Below are 13024 nucleotides of genomic sequence, written 5' to 3'. Positions count from 1 at the left end.
GTGCATTTTGAAAACATTGAAAAATCCTTTTGAACACAGCCTCATGGCAAAAGCTATAGGTGACCTGTTATTTAAAAGCAGAATTTGTTACATCTCCAAAGCTTGTGAAAACAAAAATCATGCGTTAATTCTTTTCATTTATAGTGGGTTATTTATTAAGTATCTGTAGAGTATTTGACATGTGCCTGTTGGTTAGAACTTTCTGCAGTGGCTTACATGTGTTAAATGTACATAAAAAGTAGACTTTTAAAAAAAAAAAGTAAAATAAATAAACAATATCTTACTTAATAATAATTATTATCATTAATATTATTATAAAAGTATGATTTTTTTAATTTCTAACAAATAACGAATATTATATTTCATTTTATAATAAATAGCCTCATTATTCATTTTTTTATTCATTTATGATTTATATGATATTAGAATACGTGTTAGCTTTTGTAAGTGATATGTTTTAAAATAGAATATGTTCAGCTACTCAATAATATTAGTAAAGCAAACATAGGCCTTATGTTCTATTTACATATATTTCAGTTAATATGGAAAGCGAGTGCATGATTTACCAAATCTAATATTGGATTTTATTTTAAATGCATGTGCGTGTAAAACTAGATTAAAACTATAATTTGCACTAAGAAATTATGTTTTTTTTTTTTCTCTAAAGAAGTAGTAACTCCACCCAGTTTAGAGCATCATTATGGACGTTTTACATTATAACTAACGTGGTTCTATAACTACGGATTTTGGGAAACACTCGTCACTACATAGTTCTTTTCCCAAGCGATGCATTGTACCAAGATAATTCAGCCGCGAGTTACATCGTTGTTTAGGAAACGCACTCCCGGCTAGTTAACCTAATTGACCTAGTTAAGCCTTTAAATGTCAGCTTTATAGAAGGGTCTTGAAAAATATCTAGTCAATTAGTATTTACTGTCATCATGGCAAAGATAAAATAAATCAGTTATTAGAAATGAGTTATTAAAACTATTATGTTTAGAAATGTGTTGAAAAAAATCTCTCCGTTAAACAGAAATTGGGGGGAAAAAATTCACAGGGGGCCTTATAACTCAGGGGGGTAATAAAATTCTGACTTTTGATTGCTAATGTTTACAAGGCAGAGTGCTTAATTTAGATAGGATTAAAGGTAATTTTGTCTGCATTTTTGCTTGTTAGTTTAATTTATTATCACTATTATTATCATTATTATTGTTACTATTATTATTATGAAACATCAGATTTCAGATGTTGTATTTTGACCAAATATTGTCCCATACAAAGCATTATTTGGAAATCCAATTAATTAATCTTTCTGGTAATGTATAAATCTCAATTTCCAAAACTTATGGTAATTGTTTACCGCTTTATTTATCAGAAGTCGCCACAGTGAAATGGACCGACAACTTATGCAGCACAGTGGATACACTTTCAGCTGCAACACAGTACTGGGAAATATCCATATACACTCATTCACACACTATGGTCAATTTAGGAACACGGTAAGAACATGCAGACTCCGCCAACAGGCCCAGCCGGGACTCAAACCAGTGACCTTCTTGCTGTGAGGCAACTGTGCTAACCACTGAGCCCCCATGTTGCCATGATAATCTGTTTAAACAGCAATTTTATTCTGAATTAATAAAGGTCCCATAAACCTTAATTGTCAATGAAGAACCTTTATTTTAAGAGTGTTTGATCATCGTTGACTGTTGGCATCTCTAAAGAACAATAAAAACTAAACAGAAAAGTTTCTCCCTTTTCATTTTGCTCAAAAGCACACAAAGTACCACTTTTTACATTTACTCTCCCTATTCATTCATCCAGAAATGCACATAATCTGCCCAGTTTCAGAGGCTAGTGCCAACAAAAATAATGATTGTATTTAGTAAACATATTATTTAGCTTACTGGATTTCACACAATTAAATTAAGTTTAGAAGCATTGGCAGCCCAGTAATAATTATCAAAATAAGTATTGTAATAACTGTTGTTATCTTACAGTTTCAATCTATTTTCTAGTAGTAGTCCTTTTTTGCTATTTGTTTTCTTTCTCACCTTTGCCTTTTCACTAATTCACAAATGTTAATTATAGTTTGATATATATTTAGGCACATCATTTGTATTTGGTATCTGATGGCAATTCATCTGTAGTGTGTATGTGGCATAATTGGTCTGCAGTACCCCATACTGTCAATGCCAAATGCCAGTTGCTCCGGCCCTACGTGTATACATTACATTACAGATGGCCTGTCAGCAGTGGGGTTATTGTTTGACTGGCATGCCTTCTGGTTTCAAGCATGACTTCCTGCAATCTGGACCATTAATAACTGACAGGAAATATCTAATCTTCTCTTCTTTTTAGTAGCTCAAAAAAACCAGTAGATTTGGTTTTTAACCAGTCTAGCATAGTATATGTTTTTGTGGACATATTCTGTTCAAATAGTAGGAGTCTTTACCTCTTTTTTATATATATTTTTTCTTGCTTTGATTTGATTCCAGACACCAGGCATGCTGGGCAACCAATAGTGTCTCAATATGTGTTTTTTTTAAAAGGTTGAATATTCAGGGTACATTCAAATATATTGGTATTGCTGAGCAAAAAAAAAAAAAAAAATGCACATCCTCTACCCCCTGGTGTTTCTCAGGGCCCCATGACGGTGTCAACACCACTGTTGTGACAGGACCTCATAAATCAGCTCATCTCCTGCTGCTGGCAGTCACAGTTGTGTCCTTCTCTCAACATTTTGTGTTTTGTGTGTGTTTGGCAGAGAAGAAAGGTTGCAGCATAAACAAACTTATTAAGGTGAGGTGCCATTTTTGCCTTTTATAAAATATTGTATTGCATCCAAACATGAACATTCTGGCATCATTTACTCATCCTAATGTACCAAAGCCATAATAATTCAGCACACTGTAAAACCCAACAGTTAAATGTGAGAAGGTCTGCAGGTGATCTACTTTTGATGTGCAGATTAAAGAAAGCAGCAGACTTCCATAATTATCTTGTTCATGTGTGAATCTGCATAGGATGGCAAACAAGAATGATTAATAATAGTTTATGGATTCCGATAATGGTCACAAGTGTAAAAACTCAGTAGGTGTGCTTTTTTGTTCTCAGTGTCTCATTTCTTACAGCTACAAACACAGCATGTCAAGAGCACAGTTGTGTTATTTCTGGGTAAAGTTTGTTAACATTAGTCCATTGTTAGTTCATGTTAGCTCAGTTCATTTGTTATTTAATCATGTTTAATAAATACAAAAAAAAAAACAACAACATTACAGTTAATAAATGTTTCAGAGGTTAGTGTTGACTAATTTAGTTAATTAATGTTTGTAAATGGAATTCTATTGTAAAGGGTTTCCAGTGCTTTAATTAATTAAGATCCTACGGTGAATCTGAATAATTTATATTAATTAATATTGAAAAGATCTAGCTTTTCTAACTAAGATTAAACATATTCACAGTACTCATGACTGTTTCAAATTAACTTCTTTAACTTAATTAGTTTAAGGCAGTTGATTTAACTGGTTGGGCTTTACAGTGCTGAACACGCAGCACACAAAAATGGAAAATGTTTTTAAACCGTAAAAAAAATACAAGCCAGGCCCATTTGAAATGTGTTCCTCAGGCTAATGTGTTGCAAAGCGTAAAACTACTGTTCATTGCTCCTGTTACGTTAAGTTGCACATTTCAGATGATAAATTCACTATATGGTAATATGTAACTTTGGGTGCCTTTTGTTGTATGATTCAGAGACAGATCCTTTATCTACATTTCCATAAGAAGGCAAGGTTAATTGTACAGATCACCTAGCGACCCACTGACCTATACTTTTCTCTAAACCCAACCAATAGTGCTTTCAAAAGTCAGTAGAAAATGTTTTATAACCACATAGATTTACCTTGATTTTACATTGCTTTTTTGTGGAACCCCTTCTTCAACAGACTCAAACCAGAGTTCTCTACATCAGTGGCCCCCAAATCTTTTAGCGCCGCAGACCGGTCAGTGCTTGACATTTTTACCACAGCCAAAGAGGGTGTTGGTATACAATTTCTAGACAATCATGTACCGTTTACTCAGAGGATGACAAGCTGACAAAACATTGCTGCAACTCTACATTTCTATTTATGGACAAAATTAAAAACCACCGCAGTGTTTGTCTGAGATAATTAGTCTATCGAAATGTGTATATTCCATACAAAATATAAATATGAATCGTCAATTCTTCCCATGTGACTTGTAGTGCACTCAAAGCATTCTGAAGATGTTTTTATTGGGTACACCTGGAATAAAGTGTGCATATTGGGAGGCTGTACACTTCCTTTGAATATAGCAAACTTGTGTGCAGAAACGATTCAATATGTGAAAGGCCACAGTCATTTGAAATCACTAGCAGTTGATAATGTTGCACAGATATGCTAGATTCATCTGATTTGTTGACAAATGGGTTGCGGATCCATTTCTTGGCAGTTCATGGGTCCTTCACATGGGTCCTTTCCCCTTCGCAAACAAACTTTCCAAAGACGTCTTAATTCATTTGCTAGTCTTTGAGTTTAATTTTGGTGCTTAAGTAAAGATGTAACCGAGAGAATATGGTAATTTTTCAAAATAAAAGATTAAAAATAATTTTAAAAATAATTAATGATTTCTTGTGCGGCCCATACCAATTGATCTGTAGACCAGTACAGGTCCGCGTCTCAGGGGTTGAAGACCACTGCTCTGCATCACAGGGACAGCACCGTACAAAGTGACCTACCAATAAATTAACCACATCAAAAAAGTTGACACTATGGAGATAGATAGGGAAGGCAAATGTATTGGATTCATCATTGGAAATCATAGACACTGTTAAGTTGTTTTGTATTTATTTGGTGTAGTGCAAAGAACTGCATGAAAAATAATCCTTTATTCTTCAATAATATGTCCCTGCAGTGGCAGGTTACTAAGGGGGGCTTAACACTTCTGAGAATGTGCTAAAATAATTAAAATGATAGCTTCAGCTATCTAAATAACCTGCATATTCAATCACCTTGCGTTTTTTATAAGCAGAAGCTTTAATTTCAGATAAATTAATACAAATTATAATAGCACAGAAAAGATAAGGCCTGGATCTTTCTTTCTTTTCTTTCTTTCTTTCTTTTCTTTCTTTCTTTTCTTTCTTTCTTTCTTTCTTTCTTTCTTTCTTTCTTTTATTTCTTTCTTTCTTTCTTTTTTTCTTTCTTTTTATTTGCTCTATTTGCCTGTGTATTATAACTGTTTTTAGGTAAGTTATTTTTTCATTGCTGCTCACTAGAAGTATATCACATATAATACCGGCCACTTTATTAGATACACCTTACTAGGACTGGGTTGGACCGCCTTTTGCCTTCAGAACTGCCTCAATCCTTATGGCGTAGATTCAGCAAGGAACTGGAAATATTGTGTGGGGTGGGGGTGTTTGCCCCATGTCTCTCTCTCTCTTTTTCTCTCTCTCTCTCTCTATCTCTCTCTCTCTCTCTCTCTCTCTCTCTCTCTCTCTCTCTCGATCACTCTCTTTAATGCACAATGCACAAACAGCAGAGCTGCGTACAAATGGCTGCGCAGTAGTAATCTGCATTTGCTGAAAGACAGTTTGAGCTACTTATCGAGAGAGATGTCGGCCCGACTCTATTTAATTGTATGAACATTTTTTAGTTTTATGCCTTACCCAGAATATAAAAATACATATAAATACATTTAGATCACTTACTATAATCAATACTATTGGAATGTGAAAAGACTTTCAACCAGCACAACAACAAATGTTTCTGAAGACAATCACCTACTGCACCTTTAAGTTTCACAAAAATGTAGGCTGAAGCATGTATGTCTAATGAGCTTGTGTTGGAAAAATATGGTCAAAAAAGATAAAAAATGCTGTGATGTAAAAATAATTGTTTTATATTAAGAACTATGCTTTCCTCTTTAAAGAGCATTGCATCAGCCCAGGCTTCCATACACCAATGAGATGCTCACTTTGTATCTGTAACAACAACAGCAAAAATCACTTCATGAAGCATCCTAATTCTTAAAGAGTTACATGCGATAGTTGGTTCCAGACAAAAGAAAATGACTCAGTGTGTAAAAATCATTTTCCCTTTGCCATTTCCCCATTGTCGCCAAATGATTGGACCTCAAACACTGTAGAAGCAGTGAAATTACGGGTAGAATTTCAATTTCCCACTAAATACAACAAAACACTAATCAAGCCTATTCACCCAACAGAACACAGACTTGCCAGCAAATAACAGAACCGAGAGCACATTACACTAAAAGATAACAAAGCTGTGTGGCTAAACTAGTGGACTCTGGGCTTCCTACACACACGTCTGACAAGAACATAAACCACACTCTTCATGTACATGTATCGTATTAAAGGCATAACTCACGGCACTCAGGCCTATAGTATCACAGCTTGGCAGATTGACAGGTTTATTGGGCACAAAGAGGCAAATATGTTTTGCCTTTATCTGTGAAGCAGCAGGATAATTTGGAAGGCAATAATGGAGATTTCCTTTCAGCAGCTGGAGGTGAGGAGGAACCTGTCACAGTCTTTTGTGTGGTAATGAAAGGTGTAAAATGGAGCGTCTCCCTGCAGCGAGGGAATAGCATCTGCACTGAGTGTATACAATGAGATGTGCCTCCAGCCCTTCTGCATCTTTCCTTTGTGATGGAAACATTTTCCAGGTGAATTTGATGGATATACGTTCAGAGTTATGGTGAAATTATACTGTGCTTATTGAAACAGTGCATACATATATGATGAGACATCTACATGCTTAATGCAGTGATGCTGGCAAGAAATATTATGCTAATGGAGAAAATGGGTGCGGAAATGGGTTTTGGAATTACAGGGACAGTATAAGAAAATATAGATGACTTTTACAGAACACACAGGCATGTTAGTTTAGCAGTTCTCTCCTTAACCTTTTCCGCACTGGCATAGCATAGTTGTCTAGTGTAATAGGCATAGTTTTACAAAGGCTAAAGTAATCACTGAGCAAGTAAACTTAATTAAAGGCTGCTGTCCATAGCTTACTTGCTCATGCTGGAAACACAGCTTCGAATCCCACTGAGAATAGGGTTAAACCAGAGGGGTTAAATTGATGCCGTGACCCATATGGGAATGAGGTTTAAGGAATCAGTGTAACAAACTAGTAAGAGTTGTGTAGTGGAGATGTGTGTAACTGGTGCAGTGTCACAGACAGCCCACATCTTGCTCTTATCAGACACTACTACTGTATGTCACATTTTTTTTAATCTTGTAAACAACACTGGATTTATGTGCCTGCTCTTGCAAGTCTTCTATGTTTTTTTAATATTTATTTGTTTTAAACACAGCATACACACAGTACTAGTCTGAAATGTATGGTAGTTAGTTTCAGTGGTAGTGTACTTTTTGATTGTCGTTTTTTTTTTTTTTTTTTTTACTTTCTCCATAATTTATTTTTAGCAGTTCACCTTTAGTGGACAGGATAGTGTCGACTGGACTGGCAAAAGACCTTCAAAGTTAATTTGCTATAGTTTTTGTCAATACTGAAAAATCTATCAGATTTTTATTTTATTTTAGTTTTTAGACTACAAATAAAAAAAAAAAAGCAAGAACATTACAAATGGAAAGCACTGGCTTTGTGTGTATGAAGTCTAAGTGACGACTCCACTGTGCATAAGCCATTGAAAACAATTCACAGCCCTGCCCCCCACAAACCCTAAATACAATCAAATGAGGTACACAAATACCCTTTTCAAAATATAATGGTTCTGAATTTGGTTGTGTTGGTTGAACATGTGATATTTTAATTCAGTTGATCTTCATTTCTATAGCGCTTTTACAATGTAGATTGTGTTAAAGCAGCTTAACATAGAAGATTATAGTAGATTGAAACAGTGTCAGTCCAGTTTTCAGAGTTTCAGATCAGTTTAGTTCAGTTCAGTTGATTATGGTTTAATTTTCACTGCTGAAAGTCCAAACACTGAAGGGCACATCCATCGATGTGCAACTCAACAAGTACCGAACCATGCAAGCCAGTGGCGACAGCGGCAAGGAGCAAATTTACTAATTGAAAAAAGTAAAGGAAAAAAAAACTAAAGAGAAGCCAGAGAGAGCCATTTCTCCTCTGGCCAAACTTATATTTTAGGCTGACATAGTCTGTGAGATTATAGGCTTTTTTTGATATTTTAAATATCAGTCCTGGTAAATTTGGTGAAGATGTACCCAGAGGAGACATCTGATAACCAAGTTGAGCCAATAACTGTGAAAAAATAAAAAGATTAAGGTCTGACATGAGCAAGATTTTGAGCAGCTTTTTGACCTGCACTATCATAACAGTAAAATCTGTGCCTGAGCAGGTCTTTATGCGTTATGTTGTTACAAAATATTTTGCCATGAATTGGTGTTCGATGTGCTGTGTGCTGATGATGTACAGTATGCATAAATTTTACACTAAATATATCTGTAATCGTTACATTCTTAGTAGCACAAACTATGATTATCAATGTGTTGACTGCTTTTTTTGCACTAAAACTAGCCAATACTAATTATGCGTTTAAACAAAATGAACAGTGTTGACGTTGAGATTGCATTTGCTTTCCACTAAAATCAGTGATTGGTAATGTTGCATTGTTTTTGCAATGTGTTATGAGCTGTCAAACAGCATGTGTATATATATTTTTTTAAGATAGGTCTGGCTGCAGACTTGGTGCTGTGCAATCTGAGCTGCATGCAATGCTTCTTAATACGCTAACCTAACCTCACCCCTAACCCTAATCCACACAGTGACGTCACTAGCTCCAATGAGTGCATTGTGTCTGACGTTGCATCTCTGAGATATGCAATCTCAGTTTGCAGTATAATAGTTTATAAATACTTTAGATTTTTTCCTGCAAATAAATAGCAAATTGTTGGGTCCCACTTTATATTGTGGCCTTAACTAATATGTACTTACATAGGAACTAATAGTTTGTTACAATGTACTAATTGTGTAAATACATGTATTTACTGTGTACTTATGCTTGATTAAATACATGTATGTAATTACATCTGTAACTACCTTTTGTAATTACAGTTGTAAATACACTGTTGATCATCCCTTACACCTAAACCTACCCGTACCACCAAACCTGTCCATAACCCAACCTCTATCCCAACCCAAAAGCACCACAAGTGTTCTCAAATACAATATAAACACAGTAGGTACATTGTATTTATTTTTTTAAAGTAAGTACATAGTAGTTAGGGACACTTAATATAAAGTGGGACCCTTTGTGACATGTTGCAAAACATTGCATTGTGTTTTATTGATGACGTCACCAGCAACCCTACTTTAATACCATAGGAGTCAACTTTAAAAAATCTGATGTCGTTCAACCCCTACTAAATAGGTTGTTAAAAATTGTTACGGACATGGTTGATGTACGTTATTATGAAAAAAACAGACAGACAAAGAGAAAAAGCCTCATAGTGAATGAAAGAACCTTGAGGATGTTCTCATGAATTTTATCTCTCCGTTGTGCTGTGCCAGGCTTTAATCTTGTTAAAAGGAGATAAGGGAAAACATGAAAAGAAAACATAATATTTCCAGATACTCCAGAGGTGATTATATGAGTTTGGAAGAGGCTTTGGTTAACTTTGTTTTGCTGTTGATAATGACTGCAACATTTTCCCCGGCTATCTTCATGCAGATAAGCCTGGCTGATGGGATAAGTGCTCTTATCACCTCTGTACTGGTCAATGGCATTAGTGCTGAGCTTATTGCAGTGGGGACTATGCTTATGAAACTTCCGTTGGATCTTTTTGTATGATCTCCTAACTGAATGAACATCAAGACTTTTTAACTTCGGAAAAAAAAAAACATTGAACACAAAGGATTTGTGACATTCAGTGGCTTCTGAAATTATATGACAGCTATCGAAATATCAGATGATTGTAGATAAAAGGATTGTGTTGTGAAAAATGATGAGGAATAAATTCATAGTGATCACATGATAAAATTGACAGAGAAGTACTATCAGTGAAATAAATTAAAGCTATTATCATTTTCAACATTCATGATTTTATTAAATGCTACTCTAAATCAGCATAATAGTATGAATTAACATAATAGAAATAAGAATCATGAAATGGACAACAGCTGAAATTACAGCCTTACCATCACAGAAATAATTTGCAATATATTTGCAATGAATATTGAAGAGAGATATATTTTTAATGTAATTAATTAATTAATTCATGTTATTTTCATGTTAGTCCCTTTATTAAATATGGGTCACCACAGTGGAATGAACCGACAACTTATCAAGCATATGTTTTACGCAGAGGATGCCCTTCCAGCAGCAACCCAACACTGAGAAACATCCATACAGTCTCATTGACACACATACACTGTGGACATTTTAGCTTATTCAATTTACCTATAGCACATGTCTTAGGACTGGTGGAAACCAGAGCATCCAGAGGAAACCCATGCAAACAAGGGGAGAACATGCAAAATCCTCACAGACATGCCAACTGACCCAGCTGGGGTTCGAAACAGCGACCACTGTCCACTGTCATACGGTACCTAAAAGCAAACCGTACCATACAACTTTTTGGCACCCTTTGCAAAGGGTACCTAGCATGAAAAAAGACGGAGCAAGACTAAAAACAAGCATTGAGAATGAAAACAAAGGAAGGGCCATTTTTAAAAACACAGCTGAAACATTACACTGTAATAATGTATACGTATAATAACAAGCCATGATCGACCCAAGCTCAAACAAACCTTTTCGTCTTCTTGGTGAACAGCTAAAAAGAACAAAATCTGCTGTGTCCTGTTGTTGTTTTAGCTCGCCACGCATCTATATTTGAAATAACAAACTTCTTGAGCTCATGTTAATAACATGCGCATGATCATTGAAGAGCTCTAATATCCGATCCTTTCAGAAACTGACAATTGCGAGAGTGAAGTATGAAAAAACAAAAGAGAAGCCAGAAAAAACAGCAGCAAATAATGTTTTCTGCAACCTGAAACATGAACAAACGGCAATTTTTAACTATTATCATCACTTTTTGGACTATTATGAACTCGGAATGACGGAATTACTTTCTAACAGAGGCTACTTGTGCTGACGAAGGTTAAAGACACATATGAGAGATTTGCACTGACTGTGGGCTACATTTCATGTTGTTTTTGAACCCAAATAAGGACTAAATGTATACTGTGTGTAGTTTTTCTGTAATTGGTAACATGTGAAGACTGTAAGGGTCTGTATGGGTTCATTTATGTTTCATTTATTTATTTATTTTATATAACTGCAGACGTTACAATAGACTATCATTGATCTGCAGTTATAATCAAATCATGTTCAGAGAAAGGGTAGTAATGAACATTTATACACAAGTATTTATGTATATAAAGCATCTGTTTTATGGGAATTGCTTCTCATATATGTGTACGACCTGTACGGCACTACTGTATCATTTCCTTGAGTAAAAATGACATCATCTGAAACTTTGTCGTACACCACGCCCACCAAAAAGGTACCCTTTTGGCAGTGGAAACGCAAGCTTGATAATGCAATCTATACCGACCCGTACCTCTCAGTGGAAATGGGTCAAAAGACAATCTTGATTTTGATAAGTATATTTAATTTTGTCAATAAAATAATTATAATAATGTGAACATTATACTAAAAAGATGTACTTATGCTATCATTCTTTAAAAAGAATGCCACTTGATTTGATCTTTTTTTAATCTAATGTAGGCATCCATACTTTTTTCAATTTGTCTAAACTGTTCAAATATGTTTTTAGGGCTTTATGCTGTTGCCGTGCTTGAGAATGAAATGTTACCAGTGCATTGAAGTGACAGTTGCAGCATTATGTGATATAAATTACATTCACAAAATAAATGTATATAAAACAAATAGCTTCAGGCGTCAGAGTAATCTGACAGGAAACATGTCTCGTAGTGAGATATAGCTTTATTCTCTGACAAGATAAACTACAATAAACTGAAAGAGGAAAACATATGAGACTTGTCTCTTTAGTGTACTGTATGTGTAAAATTTCTTTATCTCTGTGCATTTAGGTTTTTTAGTTTCCTCTGCCTGCTCTCCTTGTGTCTGGACACCTGTCGGCCACCTCTCCTGCCCCGTTCCCAGCAGGCCTTGCTCTGACAGCTGACCCCGTCTGCTTGTGGAGTCGCATGGCTGCTTCTGTCCTCTCTGAGACACGTGTCCTCTCGTCCTTCCCTGTCCCCCCCTGACGTCCCCCATGGGGTCCACCTATACTGTCTCCATTCCCTTCTATCACTGGTGACCCTGTTCATATTTTTTATCTTTAGTTTCCCTCTTTTTCAATAGTTTTACGCATGTCTTTTCTAAAAGGATCATTCTTGCCTTCATCTGATGCTGTCTTTTGATTATATCTCATGCATGTACCTGCACAATCACACACACACACACACACACACACACACACACACACACACACACACACACACACACACACACACACACACACACACACACACACACACACATACTCATGGGCCAATTTAAAATACATGACTGTTTTTGGTTGTTCTCCCCGGGGGAGCAACAGGATCTGATGAAGCACAGCAAAATGAGCAGCCACATGGGGGCGTTGTGTTTTGTATTGTTTTGTGTTTTGCAACATTGACTTACTGTTTCCTGTTCCTGTTTTGGTAAGTGTTTTGCTCACCTGAATGGATAGTTTGTATGTAACCTCAGCTTAGATTTTTTTTTCTAAACTTTATTGTGTTTTAATAAACTTGGTAATCATTAGTGGTGGGCAAAGCGAGGCTTCATAAAACACTGAAACAGTCAAAGCCAATGTGTCGAAGCTTCGAAACGTTTCGAAACCCTACTCTACGGTGACACCTCGTGTTCATTTTTTATGTATTGCACTGGAACAGCTTAAGCAAAGAACCAGTTGAGCAAACTGAGGTATTAAACCCAACTTTGTACGCTTGAACCTTCAAGTATTTTCGTGGAGCGGTTAAGG

General features: G+C 35.7%; 1 long non-coding RNA gene across 5 annotated transcripts in view; it reads left to right on the top strand.

Moving 5' to 3' along the window:
• LOC141376130 (uncharacterized) overlaps positions 1–13024 on the top strand; it is a 354504-nt gene that overhangs the window by 329388 nt on the left and 12092 nt on the right. For 3 of the 5 annotated variants that reach the window (XR_012385392.1, XR_012385394.1, XR_012385386.1), the window contains one exon: positions 12087–12802. The exons of 1 other annotated variant lie outside the window; for it this stretch is intronic. This is a non-coding gene — a long non-coding RNA (uncharacterized lncRNA). Of the gene's footprint in view, positions 1–2644; positions 2803–12086; positions 12803–13024 lie in introns of those variants that run through there. One more of the 5 variants, XR_012385395.1, reaches the window with a different exon arrangement.

This window comes from Danio rerio, chromosome 9, assembly GCF_049306965.1.
Source record: "Danio rerio strain Tuebingen ecotype United States chromosome 9, GRCz12tu, whole genome shotgun sequence".
NCBI classification, from domain to species: domain Eukaryota; kingdom Metazoa; phylum Chordata; class Actinopteri; order Cypriniformes; family Danionidae; genus Danio; species Danio rerio.
The sequence above is the reverse complement of the archived record's forward strand: the minus strand, read 5'-3'. Positions and strand labels throughout refer to the sequence as shown.